Source organism: Gorilla gorilla, chromosome 6, assembly GCF_029281585.2.
Source record: "Gorilla gorilla gorilla isolate KB3781 chromosome 6, NHGRI_mGorGor1-v2.1_pri, whole genome shotgun sequence".
Taxonomy (NCBI): domain Eukaryota; kingdom Metazoa; phylum Chordata; class Mammalia; order Primates; family Hominidae; genus Gorilla; species Gorilla gorilla.
Window position 1 is genome coordinate 37,912,369 of NC_073230.2, and position 12,640 is coordinate 37,925,008.

The window sequence follows — 12,640 nt, forward strand, 5'->3', positions numbered from 1 at the left end:
ATAGTTCAATCTTCAACAGGGGCTTTGAGGGAGAACAAACTCGACCCTTTGGCAAGCACGACTTCTGGCTTCACCGTTTTTTTTTTTTTTTTTTTTTTTGACGGAGTTTCGCTCTTGTTGCCCAGGCTGGAGCGCAACGGCGCGATCTCGGCTTACTGCAACCTCTGCCTCCCGGGTTCAAGCAATTCTCCTGCTTCAGCCTCCCGAGTAGCTGGGATTACAGGCATGCGCCACCACGCCCGGTTAATTTTTTTTTTTTTTTAGTAGAGACGGTTTCACCATGTTGGGCCAGGCTGGTCTCGAACTCTCGACCTCAGGTGATCCGCCTGCCTTGGCCTCCCAAAGTGCTGGGATTACAGGCGTGAGCCACCGCGCCCGGCCCTGGCTTCACCCTTAAAGCAGAAAGGCCAGAAGTCATCAAGGCCATGGGTTTACTAGCTTCCCCAGACTTAATTTCAAACACCAACAACCGAAATGTTTCCTAGAATGCAGAGCTAATGAGACATCAACCTCTGTCATTTCCTATGTTTTTCACAGTGTGCCAAAACAACTGCGCACATTGGAGGCGTTTTTGAATGTGATATTCAGGCGACCTTGCCAAGCATTGTCTCATTTCCTTACTTTGTGGAGCATGAAACCCAAGGGAAGTTCTCACCCTGTCTGCAGGACCAAGCAGGACACTGGGAGCTGCTGTCCCGTCTGCAGGCGGGACTCCATGAAGGCCCCTGTCTGCCCTTCCAGCCTTTGTCACAAACCCTCGAACGCTGGCTGCACACTGGAATCACTTGGGGAGCTTTTAAAAGATACGGAGGCCTGGGTCTGACTCCGTGAGATTCTGATGGAATTGATCTAGGGTGCAGCCTGGATATCTGGATTTTAAAAGCTCCCCAGGTGGTTCTAAGCTGCTGGCACGATTGAGAACCCCTGCATTCGACCACAGTGGGATAAACGATTCCGCTGACTGTGAAGTTCATCCCTCTCAACTTTCGCTACATGCTTCAAACTCGCGGGTTTCTCTGCTTGGTTCCACCCAGAGCTCCTCCAGAGCCGCGCTGCGTTCTGCCCGCACGCAGATCCCGCCTCCCTGTGCCTCCTCGCTCGCGGCGCCCAGGACCCCAGAAAGGGTCTGCCCCGCGCGAATCCCCAGTCGCTGGGACTTACTTGGCCACCAGGTTTACAGACTTCGCAGCCGCTGAGAGCTAGAGAAGAGCCCGGAGAGCGCCATGGTCCGGGGACGCCGGGGCCGGGAGGACGCTGCTCCCGCAGTAGCGCGAGGGAGGGGCAGAACCGGGGCGGCCGCCTCGCGGGCCCGGAACGGGAACTGGCTGCGACTACAGCCGCAGCCGCGCCCCTCTGTTGGCGCGCCCAAGAGCCTGCCCGCTGCTGGGAGAGGCCGCCGTCGGGCGGGGGCGGTCAAGGCAGGGTCCCACGGTGCTGCCATTCGCCCGGGTCTGGCGCGGGGGGGCGAGAGAAGCTGCGCGCAGAGGGGCGCCCGGTGCGAGAGGGTGAGCCTCTGGCCACCGCGCAGGGCCGAGTGGACAGGCCCAAGTTCGCCCAGAGGTGACACACTTGGGAATTTATGGTGCCATCGTGCCAGGCCCCTCCTCGTAAAAGTGCCTACCCAGCGCCTGCAACCAGAGCCAAAGCCTGGACATGATAGGGAAACTCTTGTTAAAACGCGACACGTGGTCCTGATGAAATGGAGGTTAACGTAATCAAATGTTAATTACACTGCATACATTTCAATTTATACTTTTTTAAAAATGTAAGCTTTTCTTCCTATCCTTAAATTTGTTCTTGGCAGTGTACATTTTATGTTCTATGCATATGCTCTAATAGGTTGTAAAAGAGTTTTAACATGCTAATAAATGTCCCCAATAAAATAGTTTTAAAACGTTTTGAATGGGGAACGTGTCCATAAGGGATATCATGCTACAGAAAGTTGTCACTTATTCACACTGAAGAAGTACATTCAATCATATAGCCACTGATGCTTGTGAGTATTAAAATTCCCATCAGAGGCTGCCCTCTGAGAAACAGAAAGTATGTTCTTAAATCAAAAGTGAAAGTGCAAACTAAAGTTGATAGGATCAAATGTGCCAACTTGTGTCAGGCCTCTGAGCCCAAGCCTGCGTGTACACATCCAGATGGCCTGAAGCAACTGAGGAATCACAAAGGTAGTGAAAATGGCTGGTTCCTGCCTTAACTGATGACATTACCTTGTGAAATTCCTTCTCCTGGCTCAGAAGCTCCCCCACTGAGCACTTTGTAGACCCTCCACCCCCCCGGCCCCGCCCTTGCCCACCAGAGAACAACCCCCTTTGACTGTAATTTTCCACTACCCACACAAATCCTATAAAACTACCACACCCCTAACTCCCTTTGCTGACTCTTTTTTCGTACTCGGCCCACCTGCACCCAGGTGAAATAAACAGCTTTATTGCTCACGCAAAGCCTTTTGGTGGTCTCTTCACACGGACACGTGTGACATTTGGTGCCGAAGACCCGGGACAGGAGGACTCCTTCAGGAGACCAGTCCCCTGTCCTCACCCTCACTCTGTGAGGAGATCCACCTATGACCTCGGGTCGTCAGACCAAACAGCCCAAGGAACATCTCACCAATTTCAAATCGGGTAAGCGGTCTTTTCACTGTCTTCTCCAGCCTCTCTCACTACCCTTCAATCTCCCTCTGTTTCCAATTCCAGTTCTTTCTCCTCTCTAGTAGAGACAAAGGAGACATATTTTATCCATGGACCCAAAACTCCAGCTCCAGTCACGGACTCGGGAAAACAGTCGTCCCTTGGTGTTTAATCACTGCAGGGACACCTGCCTGATTATTCACCTACATTTCATTGGTGTCTGATCACCGCAGGGATGCCTGCCTTGGTCATTCACCCACATTCCCTTGGTGGCAAGTCAATTGTGGGTCACCTGCTTTGGCTGCTCAGCCACATTGCAGCCCAGGGCTGCTCACCACCCCCCTTCTCTGGGTCTCTACCCTCTTTTCTCTGGGCTTGCCTCCTTCACTATGGGCAACCTTCCACCCTCCATTCCCCCTTCTTCTCCCTTAGCCTGTGTTCTCAAGAACTTAAAACCTCTTCAACTCACACCTGACCTAAAACCTAAACGCCTTATTTTTTTCTGCAATACCGTTTGACCCCAATACAGACTCAACAATGGTTCCAAATAGCCAGAAAACGGCACTTTCAATTTCTCCATCCTGCGTGATCTAGATAATTATTGTCGTAAAATGGGCAAATAGTCTGAGGTGCCTGATGTCCAGGCATTCTTTTACACACTGGTCCCTTCCTAATCTAATCTCTGCTCCCAATGTGACTCATCCCAAATCTTCTTTCTCTCCTGTCTGTTCCTTCAGTCTCCACCCCAAGCTCTGAGTCCTGTGAATCCTCCTTTTCTATGGACCCATCTAACCTCTCCCCTCCTCCCCAGGCTGCTCCTCGCCAGGCCGAGCCAGGTCCCAATTCTTCCTCAGCCTCCACTCCCCCACCCTATAATCCTTCTATCACCTCACCTCCTCACACCTGGTCCAGCTTACAGTTTCGTTCCGCAACTAGCCCTCCCCTACCTACCCAACAATTTCCTCAAGGTTAATGCTCCTTTTTCTTTATCCAACCTCTCCCAAATCAATTAGCATTTAGGCTTTTTTTCATCAAATATGAAAACATAGCCCAGTCCATGGCTTTTTTGGCAACAATCCTTAGACACTTTACAGCCCTAGACCCTGAAAGGTCAGAAGGCTGTCTTATTCTCAATACGCATTTTAGTACCCAATCCACTCCCAACGTTACATAAAGCTCCAAAAATTAGAATTCGGCCCTCAAACCCCACAAAAGGAATTAATCAACCTCACCTTCAAGGTGTACAATAATAGAAACGAGGCAGCCAGACAGCAATGCATTTCTGAGTTACAATTACTTGCCTCTGCTGTAAGACAAAACCCAGCCGCACCTCCAGCACACAAGAACATCAGAATGCCTGAGCCGCACATGCCTGAGCCGCACATGCCTGAGCCGCAGCGGTCAAGCATTCCTACAGGACCTCCCCCATCAGGATCTTGCTTCAAGTGCCAGAAATCTGGCCACTGGGCCAAGGAATGTGTGCAGCCCGGGATTCCTCCCAAGCCATGTCCCATCTGTGCAGGACCCCACTGGAAATCAGACTGTCCAACTCGCCCAGCAGCCACTGCCAGAGCCCCTGGAACTCTGGCCCAAGGCTGTCTGACTGACTCCTTTACAGATCTTCTCGGACTGACGCTGCCCGATCGCCTCAGAAGCCTCCTGGACCATCACAGAGGCTTTGGGTAGCTCTTACGGTGGAGGGTAAGTCGGTCCCCTTCTTAATTAATACGGAGGCTACCCACTCCACATTACCTTCTTTACAAAGGCCTGTTTCCTTTGCGTCCATAAATGTTGTGGGTATTGATGGCCAGGCTTCTAAACCTCTTAAAATTTCCCAATTCTGGTGCCAACTTGGACAACATTCTTTTATGCACTCCTTTTTAGTTATCCCCACCTGCCCAGTTCCCTTATTAGGTCAAGAAATTTTAACTAAATTATCCGCTTCCCTGACTATTCCTAGGCTACAGCCACACCTCATTGCTGCCCTTTTTCCCAGTTCAAAGCCTCCTTTGCATCCTCCTTTTGTATCACCCCACCTTAATCCACAAGTGTAGGACACCTCTACTTCCTCCTTGGCAACCGATCACGCACCCTGTACCATCCCATTAAAACCTAATCACCCTTACCCCGCTCAACGCCAATATCCCATCCCACAGCATGCTTTAAAAGGATTAAAGCCTGTTATCACTCACCTGTTAACAGCATGGCTTTTTAAATCCTATAAACTCTCCTTACAATTCCCCCATTTTACCTGTCCAAAAACCAGACAAGCCTTACAGGTTAGTTCAGGATCTGCGCCTTATCAACCAAATTGTCTTGCCTATCCACCCCGTGGTGCCAAACCCATATACTCTCCTATCCTCAATACCTCCCTCCACAACCCCTCCATAACCCATTATTCTATTCTGGATCTCAAACATGCTTTCTTTACTATTCCTTTGCACCCTTCATCCCAGCCTCTCTTTGCTTTCACTTAGACTAATCCTGACATCCATCAGTCTCAGCAACTTACCTGGGCTGTACTGCCATAAGGCTTCACGGACAGCCCCCATTGCTTCAGTCAAGCCCAAATTTCTTCCTCATCCATTACCTGTCTTGGCATAATTCTTCATGAAAAAACACATGCTCTCTCTGCTGATCCTGACTGGCTAATCTCCCAAACCCCAGCCACTTCTACAAAACAACAACTCCTTTCCTTCCTAGGCATGGGTAGGTACTTCCACCTTTGGATACCTAGTTTTACCATCCTGACTAAACCATTATATAAACTCACAAAAGCAAACCTAGCTGACCCCATTAATCCTAAATCCTTTCCCCACTCCTCTTTCCATTCCTTAAAAAACAGCCCTAAAAGCTGCTCCCACACTAGCTCTCCGTAACTCATCCCAACCCTTTTTTCATTACACACAGCCGAAGTGCAGGGCTGTGCAGTCAGAATTCTTACACAAGAGCTGGGATTGTGCCCTGTAGCCTTTCTGTCCAAATAACTTAACCCTACTGTTTTAGGCTAGCTCCCATTATTCCTGATACCACACCTGACCCCCATGACTGTGTCTCTCTAAATCCACCTGGCATTCACTCCATTTCCCCATATTTCCTTCTTTCCTGTTCCTCACCTTGACCACACTTGGTTTATTGTTGGCAGTTCCACCAGGCCTAATTGCCATTCACCAGCAAAGGCAGGCTATGCTATAGTAGTATCTTCCACATCTATCCTTGAGGCTACCACTCTGCCCCGCTCCCCTACCTCTCAGCAAGCCAAACTCATTGCCTTAACTTGAGCCCTCACTCTTGCAAAAGGACTACACGTCAATATTTATACTGTCTCTAAATATGCCTTCCATATCCTGCACCACCATGCTGTTATATAGGCAGAAAAAGGTTCCCTCACTATGCAAAGGTCCTCCATCATTAATGCCTCTTTAATAAAAACTCTTCTCAAGGCCGCTTTACTTCCAAAGGAAGCTGGAGTCATTCACTGCAAGGGCCATCAAAAGGCATCAGATCTCATCACTCAGGGCAATGCTTATGCTGATAAGGTAGCTAAAGAAGCAGCTAGAGTTCCAACTTCTGTCCCTCGTGGTCAGTTTTTATCCTTCTCATCGGTCACTCCCACCTACTGTCCCACTGAAACTTCCACTTATCAATCTCTTCCCACACAAGGCAAATGGTTCTAGGACCAAGGAAAATATCTCTTTCCAGCCTCACAGGCCCATTCTATTCTGTGATCATTTCATAACCTCTTCACTGTAGGTTACAAGCTGCTAGCCCATCTCTTAAAACCTCTCATTTCCTTTCCATTGTAAAAATCTGTCCTCAGAAAATCACTTCTCAGTGTTCCATCTGCTATTCTATGTCTCCTCAGGGATTTCTCAGGCCCCCTCCCTTCCCTACACATCAAGCTTGAGAATTTACCCCTGCCCAGGACTGGTAAATTGACTTTACTCACATGCCCCGAGTCAGAAAACTAAAATACCTCTTGGTCTGGGTAAACACTTTCACTAGATAGGTAGAGGCCTTTCCCACAGGGTCTGAGAAGGCCACCGCGGTCATTTCTTCCCTTCTGTCAGACGTAATTGCTCGGTTTGGCCTTCCCACCTCTATACAGTCCAATAATGGACCAGCCTTTATTAGTCAAATCACCCAAGCAGTTTCTCAGGTTCTTGATATTCAGTAAAACCTTCAATACCCCTTACCATTCTCAATCTTCAGGAATGGTAAAATGGACTAATGGTCTTTTAAAAACACACCTCACCAAGCTCAGCCTCCAACTTAAAAAGAACTGGACAATACTTTTACCACTTGCCCTTCTCAGAATTCAGGCCTGTCCTTGGGATGCTACAGGGTACAGCCCATTTGAGCTCCTGTATGGACACTCCTTTTTATTAGGCCCCAGTCTCATTCCAAATGCCAGCCCAACTTGAACTGTACCCCAAAAACTTGGATAGAACCTAAAAACTTGCCAACCAAGCAAGTAATTATGCTGAACCCCTTTGGTTACTCTCTAATTAGATGTCCTGGGTCCTCCCAATTCTTAGTCCTTTAATACCTGTTTTTCTCCTTCTCTTATTCGGACCTGTGTCTTCCGTTTAGTTTTTCAATTCATACAAAACTGCATCCAGGCCATCACCAATCATTCTATATGACAAATGTTCCTTCTAACAGCCTTACCACAAAATCTTCCTTCAGCTTAATATCTCCCACTCTAGGTTCCCACACTGCCCCTAATCCCGCTCAAAGCAGCCCTGAGAAACATCGCCCATTATCTCTCCATACCACCCCCCAAAATATTCACTGCCCCAACACTTCAACACTATTTTGTTTTATTTTTCTTATTAATATAAAAAGACAGGAATGCAGGCCTCCGAGCCCAAGCCTGCACGTATACGTCCAGATGGCCTGAAGCAACTGAAGAATCACAAAAGAAAGGAAAATGTCTGGTTCCTGCCTAACTGATGACATTACCTTGTGAAATTCCTTCTCCTGGCTCAGAAACTCCCCCACCAAGCACCTTGTGACCCCTGCCCCTGCCCACCAGAGAACAACCCCCTTTGACTGTAATTTTCCACTACCCACCCAAATCCTATAAAACTGTCCCACCCCTAACTCCCTTTGCTGACTCTCTTTTTGGACTCAGCCCACCTCTACCCAGGTGATTAAAAAACTTAATTGCTCATGCAAAGCCTGTTTGGTGGTCTCTTCACACGGACGTGCGTGACAGTAAGAACCAGAATTATGGCTAGGATATGTGAACCCCCAATATCTGAGGCGGTCTCAGTTAATTTAGAAAGTTTATTTTGCCAAGGTTGAGGGTGCTCACCTGTGACGCAGCCTCGGGAGGTCTTGATGACATGTGCCCAAGGTGGTCAGAGCACAGTTTGGTTTTATATATTTTAGGGACACGTGAGACATCAATCAATATATGTAAGATGAACATTGGTTCGGTCTGGAAAGGCAGGACAACTCAAGCAAGGATGTCTTCCAGGTCACAGGTAGGTGAGAGACAAACGTTGCATCCTTTTGAGTTTCTGATTAGCCTTTCCAAAGGAGCCAATCAGATACGCATTTATCTCAGTGAGCAGAGGGATGACTTTGAATAGAATGGGAGGCAGGTTTGCCCTAAGCAGATCCCAACTTGACTTTTCCCTTTAGCTTAGTGATTTTGGGGCCCCAAGATTTATTTTCCTTCACAGATACTAATTCCTCCAGTCTATCCTTATATGAGCCTATGGTAGAAAAATTAGACACTTTTTTTTTCTTTTCCTCTAGGATTCTGAACTTTATCTTCCATGTCGTAACCTCTCATTCTATTTTCCTTATCCTGTTTCTCTGGCTGCATTCTGAGTCACTTCAGTTCTGTCTTTTGACTCAGCAATTATTTTGTAGATGTTTGAATCTGCTTTTTAACCTGTCTATGGCAGGCAGAGTAATCTCCCCCCAGTGATGTCCACATCCTACCCCTGGAACCTGTGAATATGGCAAAGGGGCACTAAAGTTGCAGGTGGAATTAAGATTGCTAATCAACTGATCTTGATGGAGGGATTATCCTGGGTTATTGAGGTGGGCCCAATGTAATCACAAGGGAACTAAAAAGTGGAAGAAGGAGGCAGAAGAGGGAGAACCAGAGAGATGGCAGCCTGAGAAGGACTTGCCTGAGAAGGACTCGGCCGACATTGCTGGCTTTGAAGATGGAGAAATGAGACTGAGCCAAGGAATGCAGGTGGCCTCTGGTGCTGCAAAAGACAAGGAAAAGGATTATCCCACAGACCCTCCAGAAGGAATGCAGACCTGCCAACACTATGATTTTAGTCCAGTGAGACCCATTTTGGAATGCTGGCCTCCAGAACCCTAAGACAATAAATTTGTATTGTTTAAGACACTAAATTTATGGTAACTTGTTATAGCAGCAGTAGGAAAGTAATACACCATCTATTTAAGTTCTTAATTTTAACAATAATATCTTTATTTTCTAGGATTTTTAGATATTTTTTGGTCTTTCTAGCTGTCTTGGTCATTTTTAATAGTCTCCTTTTCTTTGCTGATTTTATATTTTAAAAACTATTTTATAGTTGTTTTTGCTTTTAAAATAATTTATTATTGAGACATAATGTTTGTATTTTTATGGGGTACATGTGGTATTTTGTTACATGCATAGATTGTGTGTAATAATCAAGTCAGGGTATTTGGAGTGTCCACCACTTTCTTTCTTTTTTTTTCTGTTTTTTTGAGATGGAGTATTTATCCCTTCTTTCTTTCTTTCTTTCTTTCTTTCTTTCTTTCTTTCTTTCTTTCTTTCTTCCTTCCTTCCTTTCTGTCTCTCTCTTTCTTTCTTTCTCTCTCTTTCTTTCTGTCTCTTTCTTTCTTTCTTTCTTTCCTTTCCTTTCTTTCTTTCTTTCTGTCTCTTTCTTTCTTTCTCTCTCTTTCTTTCTTTCTGTCTCTTTCTTTCTTTCTGTCTCTTTCTTTCTTTCTTTCCCTTCCTTCCTTCCTTCCTTTCTTTCTTTCTTTCTTTTTTCTTCCTTTCTTTCTTTTTTGAGACGGAGTTTCACTCTTGTCACCCAGGCTGGAGTGCAGTGAGTGGCATGATCTTGGCTCACTGCAACTTCTGCATCACAGGTTCAAGCGATTCTTCTGCCTCAGCCTCCTGAAGTAGCTGGGATTACAGGCACCCACCACCACGCTCAGCTAATTCTTTGTATTTTTAGTTGAGACGGGGTTTCACCATGTTGGCCAGGCTGGTCTTGAACTTCTGACCTCAGGTGATCCACCCACCTCGGCCTCCCAAAGTGCTGGGATTACAGCCTTGAGCTACCACACTCAGCCGAGTATTCATTATTTGTATGTATTGGGAACATTTCAAGTCCTCTCTTCTAGCTTTTATGAAATATAAAATACATTGTCAATAACTATAGTCACTCCACTCTGATATAGAACATTAGAACTTACTCCTTCTCTCTAACTCTATTTTTGTACACATTAACCTATGCCTCTTCATCACCCCACCACCTGCCCTTCCCCGATTCCCAGCCTGTGGTAACTATCATGCTATTCTACCCTCTACCTCCATGAGACTAACTTATTTTTAGCTCCCACATGTGAGAACATGCAGTATCTGTCTTTCTGTACCTGGCTCATTTCACTTAACATAATGACCTCCAGTTCCATCCATGTTGCTGCAAATGACAGGATCTCATTCTTTTTATGGACAAATAGTATTCTGTCATGTATATATTTGGTTTGTTTTTAAACTTTTTGAGATCACTCTAAATTCACATACAGTTGCAAGAAAGAGAGATCCATGTATCCTAACCCAATTTTCCTCAGTGGTAACATCTTGCAAAGCTATAATAGAATATTACGACCAGAAGGTAGACATTAATGCCATCAAGATACAGATCATTTCCATTACCACAAACCTCCTTCATGTTGCTCTTTATACTACCTCCTCCTCTACTTAACGCGTGGCAACCACTGTTTGTTATCCATTTCTACAGTTTTGTCATTTCAAGAATCATACATAAATGGAATCATACATTATGTAACATTTTGGAATACTTGTTTTCAGTCAGCATAATTCTTTGAAGATTCATTCAGGCTGTTGCATGTATCAATAGTTCTTTCCTTTTTATTGTAAGTAGTATTGCTTGGTGTGAATTACCGTAGTTTGTTGAAAGGCATCTGGGTTATCTCCAGATTTGGACTATTATGAATAAAGCCACTATAGGCATTCATATACAAGTTTATGTGTGAAAATAAGTTTTCATTTCCCTGGGAAATGTCCAGAAGTGCAACTGCTGAGTTGAGAAACTTACAAAGTTTTCCCCAGAATGACTGTACTATTTTACATTCCACCAGCAATGTATGAGTGATCCAACGTCATAGCATACTCACCTGCATTTGGTGCTGTCATAATTTTTTGTTTTAGCTATTCTGATATATGTATAGAGCAACCGATACATCATTGTGGTTTTAATCTGCTAATAATGATTTTGAACATCTTTTCATGCACTTATTTGCTGTGTCTTCTCTTGGGTGAAATGTATCTTCATAGCTTTTCTTCATTTTTATTTTTTATTTTTTTTATTTTTTGAGACTGGGTCTCACTCTGTTGCCCAGGCTGGAGTGCAGTGGCACGATCATGGCTTACTGCAGCCTTCACCTCCTAGGCTGAAGTGATCCTCCTGCCTTGGCCTCCTAAAATGCTGGGACTACAGGCATGAACTACCATGCCCAGCCTTTTTGCTTCCTTTTCTGATTGGATTGTTTGCTTTTTTACTGTTGAGTTTTGAGAGTTCTATATTTGGTGTGTAAATGTTTTGTCCCTCTCCTAGCTTGTCTTTTCATTCTCTTAGGGTCTTTCAGAGAGCAAAGGTTTTGTTTGTTTGTTTGTTTTTTTAATGAAGTCTAATTTATCCATTTTTCCCTTTATGAATCATGTTTTTGGTGTCAAATCTAAGAACCGTTTGCCAAGCCCTAGATTGCAAAGATTTTTGACTATGTTTATTTATTTACTTATTTATGTTTACTAGGAGTTTTATAGTTTTATGTCAGACATTTAAGCGCAAGATGGACTTTGAGGTAATTTTTGTATAAGGTGTGAGACTTAGGTCAAGGTTATTTTTGTCTTTTTCTTTTGACTATGGATGTCTAATTGCTGCTCTGACACCATTTGTTGAAAAGACTGTCCCTCCTCCATTAAATTCCCTTTGCACCTTTTCAAAAAACCAGGTGAGTATATTCGTGTTGATCTATTTCTAGATTCTCTGTTCTGTTCCATCGATCTATGTGTTTATCTCTATGCTAATAACATACAATCTTGAAATTGGGTAGAGTGATCCCTCTCAATTTATTCATCTTTTTAAAAATTGTTTGAGTTCCCTCTGCTTTCCATATAAATTTTAGAAAAATAATTATGCTGGTATTTTGAGAGAAATTTTGTTAAACCTGCATATCAATCTGGGGGAGAATTGACATCTCTACTATGTTGAGTCTTCCAATCCATGAACATGGCATGCCTTTCCATTTATTTAGATCTGTGAGTTCTTTCATCAGTGTTTTATAGTTTTTAGCATACAAGTCCTGTACATGTTTTGTGAGAGTTACACTTACGTATTTCTTTTTTTTTAAATAAAGCAATTGTATATATTGCTGGTAGGAATGTAAAATGGTTCAGCCAATGTGGGAAACATTTTGGGAGTTCCTCAAACAGTTAAACATAGAATTACCATATAGCCCAGCAATTCTACTCCTTGGTATGACTCTATAATTGAAAAAAGGTACTCACACAAACATATGTACATAAATGTTTAGAGCAGCACTATTCACAATGATCAAGGGTGAAAATAATCTAAATGTCCATCGATAGATATATGGATAAGCAATTTATGGTATACCCATAAAGCAGAATATTATTCAACCATAAAAAGGAATGAAATACTGATACATGATACAATGTGGATGGAGCTTGAAGATATTATGCTAAGTGAGAGACACCATACACAAGG

The 12,640-nt window shown here is 44.5% G+C and overlaps 1 protein-coding gene across 8 annotated transcripts in view; it reads right to left on the minus strand.

Annotated features, from left to right (window-relative positions):
- The window catches only part of NOD1 (nucleotide binding oligomerization domain containing 1), a 56,245-nt gene extending 46,818 nt beyond the window's left edge, over window positions 1-9,427 (minus strand). For 3 of the 8 annotated variants that reach the window (XM_055347275.2, XM_031013138.3, XM_055347274.2), the window contains exon 1: window positions 1,162-1,759. The gene's annotated coding sequence lies outside the window, so the exon portion shown is untranslated. Of the gene's footprint in view, window positions 1-1,161; window positions 1,764-8,791 lie in introns of those variants that run through there. The other 5 variants (XR_002006906.4, XM_004045253.5, XM_055347271.1 and 2 more) reach the window with 4 other exon arrangements.
- Window positions 9,428-12,640: the final 3,213 nt, after the last annotated feature.